This window comes from Protopterus annectens, chromosome 3.part0 (genome assembly GCF_019279795.1).
Source record: "Protopterus annectens isolate FY-2018-M chromosome 3.part0, PAN1.0, whole genome shotgun sequence".
In the NCBI taxonomy this organism is placed as follows: domain Eukaryota; kingdom Metazoa; phylum Chordata; order Ceratodontiformes; family Protopteridae; genus Protopterus; species Protopterus annectens.
Window position 1 is genome coordinate 15,775,226 of NC_056731.1, and position 18,012 is coordinate 15,793,237.

Genomic DNA, 18,012 nt, shown 5'->3' on the forward strand with positions numbered 1-18,012 from the left:
CTCATGATGTCACCTATATTCTACTCTACTACTCACCTACTCCTACTCTTACACTCTTGGGACATGGCTCACATGCTGGGGAAAATTGGGATTCACTATCCTTATCCTCATTTGCATAGGATTGCCTACTAATGCATGGTTACATCTCTGACACTGAGCTTCCCCCCTTAGCAACCACTACTCAGTGGCCATGTTGTCTTCAGCCTGCCATTCACCTGCATGGCAGAATATGTTTTTTTAGTGAAAATGCCTATTTTTGGCTTTTTTAAATTATTTTCTAGTTTTTATAAGCGCTGCACGTTTGCGTGGTGCTGCACTATGCTTAAACATGGGAGATCGGGGAAAAAAAAAAGTCAAATTGTTATATTTTTAAACATTTATAAATGCCAATGACCTTATATTCAGCCATTGGCATGCTTCCTCAACTGTATGCATCCTTTATTTGGAGCTGTTATAGCTCCGTTTAGCTATTTGCAGAACGGTACTCCGTTACCAACAGAGTACATTTCTGCAGCTAACACTAATCTTCCACGGACAGGTTAGTGTTTCCTGGATCGCAAATTTACCTCACTTGCATGGCTTTCACCAGCAAATTAGGTAATTTGCATACCATGACACTGTCCATGCAAGAGTAGCTTTAGCAGCTCTCGTGCGCGCCCCTGCCGGCTGTACCTGGATCGCATGGCAGACATATTGCCGCCGTGAGCTTCTACACTCTTCTTGCACTCCGTGCAAGCTTTCGTAAATCCGGCCCATGGTCTTGGCCATATGGTTTTTGACATTATGAAATGTCGGCCATGTGTAGGGGACCCATATATATATATATATATATATATATATATATATATATATATATATATATATATATATATATATATATATATTAAGCATAATAGGAAGCCGTTTATTGATACATTGCTAGAATCCCCTTGTGTTCTGACTGAGAGTGCTTCTCAAACAATCTGGAAATATAAAGCTGATAAGTATATATTTTTGCACTTTTTAACTGTTCAGAGTTCTGCACTGTCTTAATTTTTGCTTGACAGAATTATTTATATATTTGCAGGCATTGCTTTCTGATACTGTAAGTGCTTCCATTTTTTAAATTTAATTGCATTTATTTAAACTGTATTTGCTTTAATATTTCTACACACTCAAGTGTGCTAACTTTCACTGCATTTGAATGGTTTTACTTCTGTTTTAGCTGCTTTTATATAAAAAAAGTTCTAAGCTTGTTTCCCACCTTTCCTGTAACTAGCATAGTCCAGACCCAAATTCACTGTATCCAGGACTGTTTATAAGCTTCTGAGCCCCCCCCCAAGCCTTTCTGTGTTGGAGTGAAGCCTTCTAGCTTATCAGAGGGAGTGGTAAGCACTAGGTAGCCTATCTACCACAAGAGGAGTGGTTTATGGCCCAGAAATTGTAGCTTAGTGTCTGTTTGGGCAGTTTTTCCATCCCCTTCAACTTTCTGGTTTAAAAGCCCACATTTGCACCTGTTTCCTACATTTCCTGCAACTAGTCTAGTCCTGATACAGATTTGCCATATCCAGGACTGTTTGTAAGCTTCTGAGCCCCCCAGCCTTTCTGTGTTGGAGGGAAGCCTTCTAGCTTATCAGTGGGAATGGTAAGCACCAGGTAGCCTATTTACCACAAGAGGAGTGGTTTCTGGCTCAGAAATTGTAGTTTATTGAACGTTTGGGCAGTTTTTCCATCCCTTTCAACTTTCTGTTTTAAAAGCCTGGGTTTGCATGGGTTTGTGCTTGTTTAAGCTCTGCTCAGTGGTGCCGAGCTGAGGTAAACTATTACTGGTGCCAGAGAGTCTGCTCTTCAGTTTTTCCCATAGATCTTGCTAGTTCTTTCTCTATTGCACTTTAAATAGCCTAATCACTTTGCACTTCAACAGGTTTTTGTAGCAATTATTATAGCACACCTAAGAACCATCAACACTAGTCATTCTTCATGAAAATAGCTCCAGTACTTAGTAGTTATGACCACCCCTCCTGGCATGACTAAAGGGCAGTTCCCTGTGCTTTCTCCAATTAACCTGGTGCACTTGGGCATTCTGAGGCAGTGTAGCAACTGCCTCATGTACACAGACAACCCTCTCCTCTTAACTCCCAACACTCAGACTTGTGAGAGATGCACTTATATCACCAAAGTGAAAGCTATGCACTCTCAAGCCAAGACCAGACTAGCTGACCAAGAGGTCAATGCCTGCACCACACCACATGGAACACATAGCCCTCCAGAACACCAACTATCACAGCTCTCACATAAAAACACAAGCCATGCACCCTCCTTCATGGAGGCTCTCAATAGAAATTTACCCAAACAGCAGAGACCTCCAAGACAGAAATGCACTCAACCACCATAACACAGCACAAGCCACAGGACACATAGCTCACCTCTACAGTGTGCCCCTCAACCTAAGCCCCTAAGGCTAAACACATTGCCCAATACACTAATCATAGGTGACTCAATAATGAGGCACACAGATGTCCCACTCACTAGGTTGAATAAGAAGAAGGTAACAGTCAGCTGTCTATCAGGTGCTAGAATCTGACACATAACACATGCACTCAGGTCACTCCACAACAAGCACAAGTATGACTCTATCATTGTCCATGTGGGTGTGAATAAACTGAGACACACCTCCCTGGACTACATGAAAAGAGACATGGTGGAGCTCTCGGATTATGTGGCCCAGGCAGGTATGACAGTAGCCCTGAGTAGTATTCTACCATCAACCAGAATGATACCGCAGTACAAAGATAAAATGATTGACTTCAACAATTGGCTATGTTTCTGATGTTATTCTAAGGGGATCCAGTATCTGTCTGTCTGCTTGGGATGACATGATTGACAGACCTTGATGCTTTGCCACAGATGGCCTGCATCTGTCACCACTGGGTTTCCAGGTACTGGCTAAGGATCTTGCCACCCCTATAGTGCCTTTTTTAGGTGGTGTTCCAAAGACCAAATTACCACCATAACAGCTATAAATAAATGCAATTTGAGGGTCATGCTGTTCAATGCTAGAAGTCTAAATCTCAAGATGCACTTGCTCAAAGCACTCCTCAAAATGGAGAACATCGACATTTGTGCTGTAACAGAGACTTGGTTTAAAGCAACAGAAAGGACCCCTGCGCTACCAGGCTACAACTCATTCCACTCCTTTCAACCCTGAAACATGGACCGAAGCTCCAAAGGTGATTGTGTCTCCATATTCATAAATGATATACACACCTCCAGACTAGTAGCCAAGCATAATGTATCTGAGATACGTCAGGTACAACTAATGTTGGGTAAGACTGCGATCCAGGTCATAGCCTGCTATAGGTCCAAAACCATGTCCTTAGACTCTCACTCCATGTTCCTAAGCACCCTGGAATCTATCAAGGTTCATCCCAACACTCTCATATTAGGAGACTTCAACTACCCCTCCATCAACTGGGAAAACTACTCAAGCACCAATGTACTGGCCCAACACTTCCTGGAATTCATCAATTCCAATGCCCTGGACCAGCTCATTCTTACCCCCCTAGAGGAAGCAACATCCTTGACCTGGTTATTACTAACATGGGCAACTGTTGCTCTACACCAATAGTCAATTCATCCCTGGTTAGATCTGGCCACAAACTAATTACCACGGAAGTCCACATTTCACCCCCCCCCCCCCACAAAGGTATCCAACATGAAAAACTTCTCCAAAGCTGACTTTGGACTCCTAAAAACAGAGGTGGCTAACTTCACGGCACCCATTCCAATGGAAAATAGATGCATAACTACTGAATCATACACCAATGCACTGTACAAACACATACATAAATGCATGAAACTAGCCATACCCAACAGAACCAAGACACTCTCCTCCAAAAACAGGAAGTCAGTCTGGTGGTCCCCTGCCATTAATAAACTTTACAACAGAAGGAAGAAACTGTTATATAAAAAGGTGAAGTCCCAAGACTGGAGAAATTCCCTTATTAGCCTCAACAAAAAGATGAGATCCCTCATCAAAACCTCCAAAGCCAGCTATGAAGGCAGAATTGTAGCAGTCACTAAAAACAACCACAAAGCCTTCTTTAGCTATGGGAGGAATCTCCATGGCAATACCCAGATTTGCTCTAAGTTACTGCACAATGGTACCTCCTATTCTAAGCCAACAGATATTGCCAACATACTGGCTGACAGATTCAGTGCCAACTTTGCCCCCCCCCCAAGGACCAATCTCAATACCAGAAGAATGCCAGGCACCCTGCATTACTGCAGCACAGGTTAGAGCTGCATTGTTTAAAGCCAAGAATACAGCTTCCATGGGACCTGACAATATACTTGGCTGTGTTCTACATGAATTACAAAGTGAACTGGCACCACATCTGTGTACTCTGTTCACTCAAAGCCTCACCTCAGGCTTTGTCCCTACCAAAGGGTGCACTGCTACAATCATCCCTCTCCATAAGTGGGTAGCGACTCCAGACCCTGAAAAGTATTGCCCCATTAGCCTGATGAGTCTGATATGTAAGGCTATGGAGTGCATTATCATGAACCTAATTAACAAGGATATAGGGAATGTCCAAACTCTAGATCCCATGCAAATTGGTTTTGTGGAAGGTAGATCATGCCTGTTCAACCTGGTTGACTTCTTTGAGTTAGTCACCAGAGCGGTGGATGAGGGTAAGGCAGTTCATACAGCCTACCTCGATCTGGCCAAGGCCTTTCATACCATTCCTCACTCAGGAATTATTGATAAACTCACCAAACTAGACATCATGCCCTATATTGTTAGGTGGGTTGCAAACTGGCTCACAGATAGAAGACACAGTGTAGCAGACTCCAAGCCAGGCTGCTGACCAGTCACGAGTGGAGTCCCACAGGGATCGGTCCTGGGTCCTTTCCTGTTTGGCATCTACTTCTCAGAAGTCCAGACCAACACGGAGGGATTCTGGCTGACCAAATTCACAGACATCTGCAAGCTGGGAGTCATTATTAACTCCCCAAGTATTGCAGACATCCTACAGAACGGCCCCACTGAGACCAATGACTGGTATCAAAACCATGGCCTTAAGCTTAATGCCAAAAAAATGCATTGTCATCCCTTTGGGAAAAACCCATTTCCCACTAATTACCACAATGATGGGAGCCCACTGAACACTGAAGGCATTATAAGAGATCTGGGGACACAGGTTGACAGCAACCTCTCCTTCGACCACCACATTGCTACTGTGGTCAGAAAGTCAATCTATGTGACACATCTCATTACCAAGGGTTTTGCATCCAGGAAGAAAGAGGTCATCATTTCTCTCTACTCTTCCCTTATTAGACCAATCATAGAGTATAATGCCCCATTTGGCATGTACCACACTAGACATATGCAATAGCTGAAGAGGCCACAAAAGTGCCTCAAGAAGAGGATCCTAGGCCTTAAACACATGTCCCACATGGACAGACTCAAATAATTCCGCCTATTCTTTGTTTCATATCATTTACTAAGAGGCGATCTCTGCTTGACTTACAATGCCATGTCTCTGACCCAACTCTGTTAGAAATGCTACATCTAAAGAAATCACAATCCCTCCACACCGCACACTCCAGGAACCTCAACCTTATTACCACAATCAACAGAACATGCTGGAGGGACAGGTTCATAACCCAGAGACTGCCCATGCTCTGGAACAGACCTCCCATACATGTCAAGCACAGCACCTCACTAGCCCTCTTCAAGAGAAATCTTGATGAGTGGATGGGAAATAGAAAGATCACTGCAGGGATCACTCCAGTGGCTCTACTTGATAGAGACACTGGGAACTAACGACAGGCGGCACAATGCCAGGGCACTTCTGTGGGTTAGGCTTGTAAAGGCCCCAAGGCCATTAGCCTGGTACACACATATGAACCTATAAAATATAGTAGGAGTTAAGACCCACAAATCAATAAACTGTATATAGATTCTAAAATTTATTCTCAAACAGATTATAGATATATTTACAAAATCTTATGCAAAACAGTTTGTATCCACAAAGTGTTGATATATTCTCCCAGTAACATTCAGGTGACTTCATATACTGAAATTAAATTAGGTTATATTGTAAAAGAACTACATAATCTGGACCCAAAGAAACCCCAGGGATGAAATGGAATTAGTAATAATGACCCGAGAACACTTCAACATGAATGTACATGGTCATTATATCTGCTATATGTTAGGTCCTTTAAATATGGGGAGATTCCTCAAGAATCACTTGTTAAATGCATCTTTAAGGGAAAAGGGTATGGTACAACCCAAAGCCATATAAACTCATATGATTATTTTCTTGCTGTGTAAAAATAAGGTGAAGGTTATTTTGGGTAAATCATTTCAGAACTGGAAAGTTTGGGACTTGAAACCATATACCAGCATGCATATGTTGAAAATAGATCAATAACTGCTTGTAGCATGATGTTCGGTCTATATCAGAAGACCAACTGTTTAGGTGATCGAACACCTAAACATCGATCTTCTAATATTGAACCGCACAATGGCGAATGTCCCAGGGAAACACGTCCCTCGGCCACAACACAAAAAACATTACTTTACATCTAAATTAAGTGGGGGGCTGTGCCCACACCCCCCTAACTAAATATACCAACTCCGTGATTGCTCAGCAGTAGGGAAATAGCAAACTCCGGCGAACGGCCAAGGGAAATCTTTCCCTGCGTTAAATCGGCCATTCGCCATTTTTTGCTTTCGATATTAGAAGATCGATGTTTAGGTGTTCGATCACCTAAACATTCAGTCTTCTAATATATAGACCCTGATGTTCTATAATACTTTAATAATAGGTATAAATGCAAAATTTTGTTGTGAAATAATTTATATAAACTTAACTTCAGCATTTGATAGGGTCACTCACAAAACACTGATTAATAAATTAGAGCAATTAGGTATTGACATAATCTTGATAATATGGATACCTGCATGGCTTACAAAAAGGACATGATGTATCAGTAATTGGACAGGTGAAATTCCAGGTTACAGTCAAGGTGTCTCACTGGGTTCTGTTGTAGGCCCATAATTGTTTAGTTTGTATCTTTCAGCCCTATGGTGTTTTACAGCCTGTATGCAAATGACTTAAAATTTTGTAATCTGATTACATCTGTTACCAAGAGGGCATGTCTGTAAACGAACTTTACAAAATTGACCATTTGGACACAGGAGAATAATATGCTGATAAATACATCAAAAACTAAGCATATGAGATGTGAGAGACATAGATTGAAAGGTGAATATTTAGTACAGCATGCAATGATTGAAACTGTAGATTCATTTAATGACCTGGGTATACTGGTAGATCCAGCTTTGAGCTTTTCTAATAATATTAGCCAATTGGTTAACACCAGTTATAAAACAATATGCTGTATAGAAAGATTTATAAAATCTACAGAATCATAAATGCTGAAATCAGTTTGTAAGTTACATTAGACCCAAACTAGAGTATAAAATAACAACATGGAAACCTTATAAGAAACCAGGCATGAATAAATTGGCAACAGTACAGTGGAGATATGCCAATGACATCAATGGATGTGAAAAATGCAGCTATTACAAAAAGATTAAAATATCTGAGCTTTTGTAGTATCTCATATAGACATTTAAGAATGGACCTTATTCTGTTATAATGGGCATTTAGACAACTACCTTTGGGAATGTTTGGGTTATAAAAGAGTTGCAAGCAATCGTCAGAAAACCTACATAGAAGATTATATATGAATGAGAGATATGCTAATTGGTTTTCAGAGAGAGTAGCTGATGCATGAAATAGATTTCCAGATTAGATATTTTTTAAAAACAGCTTGGACTCGTATTGTGGGAATGCCTGCTTTGTTATATTGTCAGGCTAGACAGGCATTATTGCCTGTGCTTGAAATACTTGTGTGTAATGAAAGAATAATGAGAATAAAATGAGAAGTGCTGTAGAACTTTTTATGCTAATTAGACCCCTTCCTGTCTATTTGCAATTCATAGTCATGTTTTGATGTGTTTCCAAGCTGTCTGGATTTGCACCTTTTCTACCTACTTTACATTTGGTGAAGATGGTTGCTATCATTGCCAGCCTAGCTAGTTCTTGGTGTGAAGTGCTTATATTTGCTGAGCCAAAACTACTTCCACCCAATGACACTCGCTGGCCAAGACGGTGAAGATATAGATGAAGATAAAGAATAACCCATTATACGTTTGATAATCAAGAAATTTGTGATAGATTTAAAGTAGACAGGAATGTTTTAAGAGCTTTAGTGAGTTTGTAGGACCCACAAATGGGAATGGGGGGAGGTGTATGGCTTTCATATGCCTGTGGATACTAAGGTATTTATAGCCCTCACTATATTTGGCACATGGAGCTTCCAGAGGCACACTATGGACTCATTGGGTATTTCTCAGGTTTCTGCCATGGGAATACTTCTGCATTTCCTCGACATATTCTTGGCATGTGTGGAACAGTATATTCATCTGCCAGTGTCACTGTAAGACCGAGACAGAACCATACTTATTTTCTATGAGATGGCACATTTCCCTAAGGTGCTTGTTTCAAACAGATTGTACACATGTTGCCATTAGGGATCCATTAGAACCATGGGGTGAGCGGTACCAAAATAGGAGGGGTGATCATTCCATTAACTGCCAGGCAGTGTGTGATGCATCTGGTGCATCATGCATGTCAGTGCACATGATTCTGATATCTGGCACACAAGCTCACTCTAATTCCTCTTCCTGCATGGTAGAATGCCCCATGGTCACCCTGTTTGTAAGTGGAAATTTTAATTATAATTGCCTAATTAGTTATTCTTTGGAAAATGTGTTGCTTAGCACCAAATCACCCTGCCCTTGTAGGGTCTCCCCCCATTTTCTTTTGTTTTTTATGTTTTCCAGGTGATGCAGGCAATCCACTTGAACTGTGGTTAGTGGCTCTTGTTTGGAACCCTACAGGAGCTGCTAAAGAAAGTTGCAGCACTGCTCTGTCCCAAACATGAATTGTCATTGGAGTGTTTGGTCTGCTGGAAGCCCAGTTCTGTTGCTAGGATGAGTCTGAGGGTGCCCTTCAGTATGACCCTGCTACTGCATGCAGGATGTTTGCTGTTTGTTGTTTTCTGCATAACATGATACTGCAACAATCTGGTGGTGACCTTCCCATCATGTCACTGTAGCTCCCAGTATAAGCCCTATCATGACTGACAAAAGTGCTGCTGGCCAGCTGGTAGAAGTAGTAAGGGACCATATGTGGCAGGCACATGCATGGTATACAGCTGCACAGGTAAAGAGGCAGAGTCTGGCCCACAGGCTTGGACTATGACCTTCAGGTTAGTCTTTCCTTCATTATAAAAAAACACATACATGAGGGTTTTCCTTCCTCTGTAAAAGGGTACTATATTTAATAGCATCCAGTTCTAGGACATTTCTGCACTGGCCATTAATTTGTTGAATAATTTCATTAGGGGTTTCCACCAGCATGTGGGACAGATTTTCAAATGTGCTAAATGTCAATTGACTGGGTTACTGTGTTTTTTCCTACCTAAATATGACAATTCCCTTTCCACCTTCTCTCTCTCTCTCTCTCTTTCTCTTTCTCTCTCTATGTCTCTCTCCCTGTCTGGTGTCCACTGTTCCCCACTCTGGCCAGCCTCCTTTCAGCATGACATTTTCACATCCTTTCCTCTGTGATGAATGAAGCAAGGTTTGCTTCTTTCCTCATCTTGTTTGAGTTCTCTTCAACCCTTCATTATTTCTAGTCAGGCATGTCTCTCCCTTATTACTTTCTACAATATACCTAAAAAGAAACATCAGATTCCCTTTCCCAATCCCTTCTGCCATCACCATTTTACTAGCATTCTGTTGCCTTGCCATCGTTCTGTCTTTCTGTTATATTGGATCAATAGCATGGCATTCACAGCAAACAGTTTTGGTGAACTAAAGTAAAATCAGTAGGATGGGTGATGGTGTCTTAATATTTGCCCAAGAACAACTGAAAGCCAGGAGACAAGAAAATACAGCAGGTCTAAAAATTTCTCAAATAATAATAAATATCAGTGGTATTATAAGCTGGGCCAGTTCCACAGAAATAGGATGACCTTCTCCTCTTTTGGAAACCTAGGATCAGGAATAGGTTGAGCTCACTAGTAGACTAGTGCCTGCCAAGGGGTGATACAATGAAGCAACTGATGGACAGCTTTAATACTTCAGGTGGAGGTTGTGGAAAGAAAGAGTCATTGCTTGTGTGATCTCTTATGCAGACCAAGAGTCTTGCAAAATAGCAAGGCTAAGGGAGTGACTCTGTGACTATAGAATGAGGACTTCCAGGATTCACCTCACTAGCCCCACTCATGTCATCACTTATAGGACTCTTATATTTGTTAGCTATTAAGACTCCATTTTCAAAAAGTTGGAAGCCAGCCAGCTAGTGAAGGGTCCTGTCTAGTCTGTCTAGAAAAAAGGAATGGACTCAGAGGAGGCCAGTAAGTAACAGGGTGATATAATTAGGAGATAGAGAGATAGATGGAGGGCAATGGCTGTGTTGGTGTAAACCATAAAAATCATCATCAGTTGTAGTCTGTATACTATAGTATCTGTGTCTTCCATAGAAGATGGAGATCTTTGATTAAACACCAGGATGTCAAGATCAGTGAAAATACACTCTAAATAAGGATTTTAAATACACAAACATTGCACTCATAAACTACAATGTTAATTAAATATGTTCAAATATTAATTGGATATATTAATGACAATAATTTGGAACAGATATATGAATGCAACTACTGGGGGCTATTTATTAGATATCATACTGACAAGCATAGGATTTTTCTGTTACCAACCATTATAGCCCCTGTAATTGATACAGATCATTGATTTATCTTCTTTAACCTGAAAGTAAACTGAATAAAGACAAGATCACACAACAATAAGGAATTAGGAAAAACTCCTTATTCGGCTGTTATCGATCTCACATTAACTGCCAGAAACTCAGCAGGCACCCAAATTCCACATGTGTATACACACACACACACACACACACACACACACACACACACACACACACACACAGACAAACAAGGTGCATACATTCACACACACCCATGCATTCAACACACACACACACACACACACACACACACACACACACACACACACACACACACACACACACACACACACACACACAGACAAACAAGGTGCATACATTCACACACACCCATGCATTCAAACACATTCACATGTTCATACATATGCACATATTCACACACATATAAACACACAAACAAATTATCTGCTTTCTCTTGATTGGACGTACTGTGACCAAATAAGTTTGATGTAATGAAGAATTGAGTCAGAATCAACCATATGACTTTCAACCACACAAACCATACCCTATAGGCAGCTGAGCAAATGACCAGCTATGCTGACATGCAGAAAATCGACGTGACTAATGTTGATCTAGTAACATCAAAACAGAAACATTGACATGCTTGCTCCTTGGAACACGCAAACTTCAAAAACAGTGTATTTGCAGGGGGGCAAACCTTTCTGCACACCTCATGTGGGGGATGCATTTGCCACTTCTCCTGCTAATTATATATACTATCTCTGAGATTGTAGAATCCCCGAGGAAGAGTCATATCCTCCAACCTGATGGATTGTGCCACCTCACACAACTGATGACCATCTGTTTTGTCAACTATGGCCATAAAACTTATATATATCTATGTGTATATATATATATATATATATATATATATATATATATATATATATATATATATGTGTGTGTGTGTGTGTGTGTGTGTGTGTGTGTGTGTGTGTGTGTATGTATGTATGTATATAGGTCTAATTTACATTATCGCATGGCCAAAACTGAGAACTGCACATCACTGAGATGGCATTACTGATAGCCGAAATATCAAATGCAAAAAAACAACAAAAACATCTTCTTTTGCAGGGATGCTTGCCCTCTGCACTCCCAATACCTCCTGATACTTATATATTTCAACTCTGGGATCATACCACAATGGGGAAAAGGCCAGTTCTCTGAATCTCACTTTACCTCAGTTTCAAATAACAGGACTATGCACTGCCCTCTGTTAATATTTTGGTATGCAATAATGCTGTTTTAATTCTGTGAGGATGTGAGGTTCTGTTTTATTTGTTTGAGTCTAAATTAGATTCATATGTGTATATATATATATATATATATATATATATATATATATATATATATATATATATATATATATATATAGGTCTACTTCAGTACTTCAGTGGACCGAAATTATAAATTAATGAAACTTATTTTATCGAGATGAAACCATAGAATGTTGAATTTACCGAATGTTCACATCACCAATATCCTTAGCAGGGTAAGTAGCCACTTGGCCAACATGGGGAAAATTGCCCTTTACCACACATAGAACGATCCCAGAGTTGGTATGTATAGTTGGGGGAGGGGTGTTGGGGGTGCAGGCCCCACCTGGGTGAGTTTAACATGCTGCAGTTTGTTTTTGGCTTAAACGTTGGTCAAGTGGCTGCTTACACTGTTAAAGATTCCTGTGCAGTGAATGTTCAGTAAATTCAACATTCAATGTTTTTTTCTCTATAAAGTAATTTTCGTTAATTTATAATTTTGGTCTCCTCAAGTAGACCTATATACATATATATATATATATATATATATATATATATATATATATATATATATATATCTACACACACACACACACACACACACACACACACACACACACACACACACACACACACACGCGCGCGCGCACGTGCACGCGTGTGTGTGTATCTATATAGCTATAGAGATATAGATAGATTGATAGATGGATATATATATATATATATATATATATATATATATATATATATGCATACATACAGACAGATTATATATTTTACAGTTAATTAACCGTGGTGAGCCTGTTTAATTGCATTAAAGACTGCTGTTAAAGGCTGCTATTTACTTCCATGTTCAATTAATTATTTTCATCTTCCACTCACAGCCAGTGTATGTATAAAACTGCATTGAAATTTCAGTTTACATTCTCAAAAGTAAGAAATTCATGCAGTATTTGGGGTATTTTTAATTTTACTTCATATGAAAATCTATAGTTAGCTGCTATCTGTGTGACTGCTTTCAGTTACAGGAAATAAAATTGAAAAAAGTGAGTGAGGAAGCAGCATAGTGAAATAAAACACAGTATTAAGAGTCTAACACACACTGAATAAAATGATTAAGTGAGTAACACTAATTCTGCCATTAACAACTAGCACTGCTGCCACTACAACCTCTGCACTGCACAAATGATGATTGTTTTTACTTCTGATGACACAAGGGTTGGTGCGTATGACAGAATGAATTCATCTGATGTACAGTATCTGAACAGAGAATACAAAATTAGTTCTTATTTATCAAAAATGCAGAACAATTAGAACATAACAAAAGAACTGTGATACAAATGTTCTTTTTCTGTAGAGGGTAATACCTCATGAAAACTGCAAGGTAGAGTTCCAGTACATGCTTAACTATAAAGAATTTCTTCAAGCTACTCAGTCAAGCAATGTAATAGCAATTATCAAGTAATGAACATTTCAGAAGGAGCAGTACCTACATATTTCACAGCAGTCCCTAAACCAAACAAGTATAGCAATACAGTACAAAATGACATATCTCACATTTTACATGCTGTCAGTGCCATTCACTGCACAGATCTCAATGAGCAGTCAAGCATGACTCTGAGTATATAGTGGCAATAAACAGAAAATATATAAACCATATGAGTTACTGTAGTTAAAAAAAAATTAAAGATAATAGGGAATGTCTGATGAATAGTGACAGAAGGCCATGCACCTCACAGCATATCCCACACATAACATACATTTACTGATAGACTCAACTCTACTCTATGTTTACTTTGTAATGTATTTACTCAAGTGATAGCTAAGTAGCATGCAATTAATCATAGCCGCACAGTAAAATCAGTTTAATCTCTGTCTTGACTAATGGAGATTATCTATATGGTTGCGCTATACTGTAGTGTAGGTTAGACTCTGTATAGTTTTGATTGTCCTGTCTCATGTATCCAAGCAAGGTGTCTGGTAATTGATTGGATGGGTGCAGAAAGAATGAAAAGGGATTTATTATACAGCATGCCAGACAATTTTGAGGTAATACATGGCTGGTAGAAGTGTCTTCTCATTGTATGAGAGAACTACACTGGGGGGGGGGGTCCCTTAAACTGAGGTACAGTGATTTCAGAGGTATAAGATGGAGTACTTGGTAAAACATCCTGCATGGGCTTTCCTCTACAAAACTTCTGTTTCAAATTTTTTATGTGTGAAATCAATTCAACATTTTTTTTTCAATGAATCTACATTTGGACATTACTTTTGTGAACAACTAACATAGTCTTGAATATGTTAGCAGAGCAAATGAGAAGAGACTGCCCTCATTACATAAGTTTACATATCTGATGTCTGAAAGACAGACCAAAGCCGCTGAGGAAGAGATTTGGGGTAAAGGATCAGCAGATACTCTGAAGAACAATGTATGTGGAATGATTTCCCTGCACAAACAATCTCTGTTATGGCAGGAGAACAATGTTTTTATTCAAAGAAGTTAATTAATAACAATTATAAATAGTGATTGGTATGAACTGCTTTGTGAATGCAAGTGGTTTGTGAAAATGAGTTACAAACAGATTACTTAGAAGAAGATCAGATTAGAACAACAATTTACATGTGTCATTTTTATATCTTAATGATCTACATAAAGGAATGCATCGTGACTCTGTATAGGTTCATAGGTTCATAGGTAGGTACTAGGCTATTTGCCCTAGGGCCTATACAAGCCTAGCCAAAAAGGTACCCTGGCTTTTGTCACCCAAGAAAATTATTTTCCTGTGCCCCTGTCAAGCAGAACCACAGAAGTGATCCCTGGGGTGAATTTCTTATTACCCATCCAATCATCAAGATGTTTCTTGAAGAGTGCTAATGAGGAGCTCTGTTTGACATAGATAGGTAGTCTGTTCCAGAGTATGGGAGGTCTCTGGGACAGGAATCTATCCCTCCAGTGTGTTCTGTTTATTGTGGTGACAAGGTTTAGTTCCCTAGAGTGCGTAGCTCAGAGGGATTGGGATTTCTTTAAGTGGAGCATGTCCAACAGCTCTGGGTTTGACATAGCTTTGTATGTTAGGCAGAGATCACCTCTGAGTAGGTGATATGCAACGGTGTAAAGCTGGAGTTTTTTGAGTTGGTCTGCATAGGGCATCTGTTTGAGGCCAGTAATCCTCTTTGTGAGGTATTTCTGTGGCCACTTATTATTAGGTACATACACTTTACATGGTGTATCTTGTTACTTGAATTATTAGCATTAAGACCAGTGATCTGAATACAGCACATACACTTTACATGGTGAATGTGGTTATGGACTTTATGAGAAAGGGATTTATACAGTACAATTATGACATTATTATAAAAAAAATAGAGTTTGTAAAAATATTTGAATCTAGTCAGAAAGTGATAGATCATGATACATGGGGCTTTTCATGTTATTATAGAAGAATGAGAAAATTACAGTGAACGTATGGAGCTTTATCGTAAAGATAGTAATAATTTATTTACCAATAATGAATCAGCACTGCTTAATGTAGTATATGTAGCTGCTGCTGCACAGCATATTAGCACAAGTGAAGTCCAAATAAAAAAGACTGAATAAACTTTACAAAACTATTTAAGGCTCAAACCATTCAGAAACTGAAGATAAAATGAAACTGTTTCTGAAAGTATGGTAACTGCCCACATTAACAAAACGGTGTTAGTTCTTCAGAGATAGAACATAAAAAAGATGTAAAATAAAATAAAAAAAAAACAACTTCATAACATTAATTAAAAAAAAAAATGTAAATCAAAATTTTATTATGCAGTATACTATTTTTTTTGCATTTTATTGCACAGAACATGTACACATACATAATCAAACTCAGAATAAAAATACATTTCTTTCTTGCCTTAAGATCTGATCCCCGTCACACCTCATAATGGCCATATAAAATCACATATTGTATAAAATGTGGAAACCAGACTGATAACCGCTTCTTGTGAAATTTCTGTTTTAACTCTTCCCCAAACACTAATACCTACGATGACCTAAAATGCCATGATGTTAAGTTTCCTCATAACACACCTCAAGAACTAATCACTGAATTCCATGTGCTACCTTATACAAATTTTGCCCTGTAATGGAGAGACTTCAGTGGACAAACGTCTATAATAAATTCCACCACTGTTTGTCCTTCTTAGTGCTGTTGAGCTAACACTAAGCACTGTGTAGTACATACTTGCTCAAAACATCCCATCCATGTTGAAAAAAATGTAAGTGGACTAAAAAATCACACACAAATGAAAGCTGTAATAAGCATCCTGCCTTAACTAGAAGTGACCTTACTTCCAACTTATTTTCCTTTAAAAGCTTCTTCAGTCTCTCCCCTAAAAGTGAAACACAGGCACTCCTGCTGCAGTACCAAATTCATCGTAGAGTCCTGAACACCACCAGCTATTGTGTGGGACACACTTGCCTAAAACCTCCATATAGACAGTATGGAATCACAAATAACTGAAGTATTCCTATAATCAGCTTTCTGCTTCAATTTCTATTACTAATTCTAATTTTTACCTCCAATCTATCTCCCTAAAAAGATTCTTCAGTCACCACACCAAAATTCAAATGATGCATATTTCTGCTGTAATAGCAAATTCAACTTAGAACCCTAAACATCCTGCAAGCTGGATAAGACATTAATAGAGAAGTCTATATTGCAGGTCTGATGAAAATACTTGGTTAAGATTTTAAATATTTGACAAGAGATAAGGTACTGACCATTAAAGTGTTTATAGAATCCAACTGCAATAGTTGCTATTGAGCTGTAAGAGGATATGGCTGCCTGCACTCAGTGAAACTTCTATTAAACAAATAGTGAAGCACGTATGGCTTCCTTTTTCATGCAAAATATCACATTATGCCACTGGGTGCTGGCTCACGGAAAAAGGCTTGCAGGAAAAATCATTATTAAGGTCACATTTAATGAGACTGTAAATGGAGAGAAGGTGCAAAAAGTTTATTTACAAGTGCAACATACAGAAAGGTAACTGGAAAGCATTTGATGTACAAATAATATCCAGCATGAAGAGTGAAATCAAAGTGAAATGTGTAATGGTGCAAAACATGGACACAAAGAAGAGTTAGAGTGTATAAGTGGCAGAGATGTGGAGTCCTCACCCACATATTAAGGGTACAGGAGGTACTGAACCTGCCTGCAAAAAGCATTTTAAAGGTTAATAGTGACTATCTTAATTTGCTGTTTTTTTTTTTTTGTCAGCATCTCACTTTAACTTTTAAAGCATCAAGACGTGCAGTATGGGGTCTCAGACTTCCAAAAGGGAGGTGTTTAGGACTGTACAATATGACTAAAATGACTGCAAAATCATATGGGCTGCAATAGAGATCACAAGTGTGAAACAGAAAATGCATCTTAATACATGGATAGCAACATCAATCATTTTATTAATGACTCTAAGAAATATGTTTTTAGACATACCAAAAAAAAAGCCAAAAGTACTTTTAAAGATGCATATTGGTGAGATAGTGACTGCAGATGGCAAAATTGAGGTACTTGTAGAAATAAACTGTAAATCACAGATATTACACTAGTGCACTGTAAATAAAGTTAGTCACTATTACTTGTCAAGGAATCTATACTGAAAATTAACCTGAACTCGTATTCTTTTAAGAGTCATTGTATGTCATCATAGAAGGGAAGCAGTAAAGCTATTTAAAGGAAAACTCCACCTTAGAATTCAAAAGAACATGTTATTTTTCATTGTATCTTTGTTTTCCAAGCTATTTAATGCCTCAAAATTACTCCAAGTGCTTATTTTACAATTTTAATGTGTTACCCACAAAAAGGCAGCTGATGGGGCCTGCT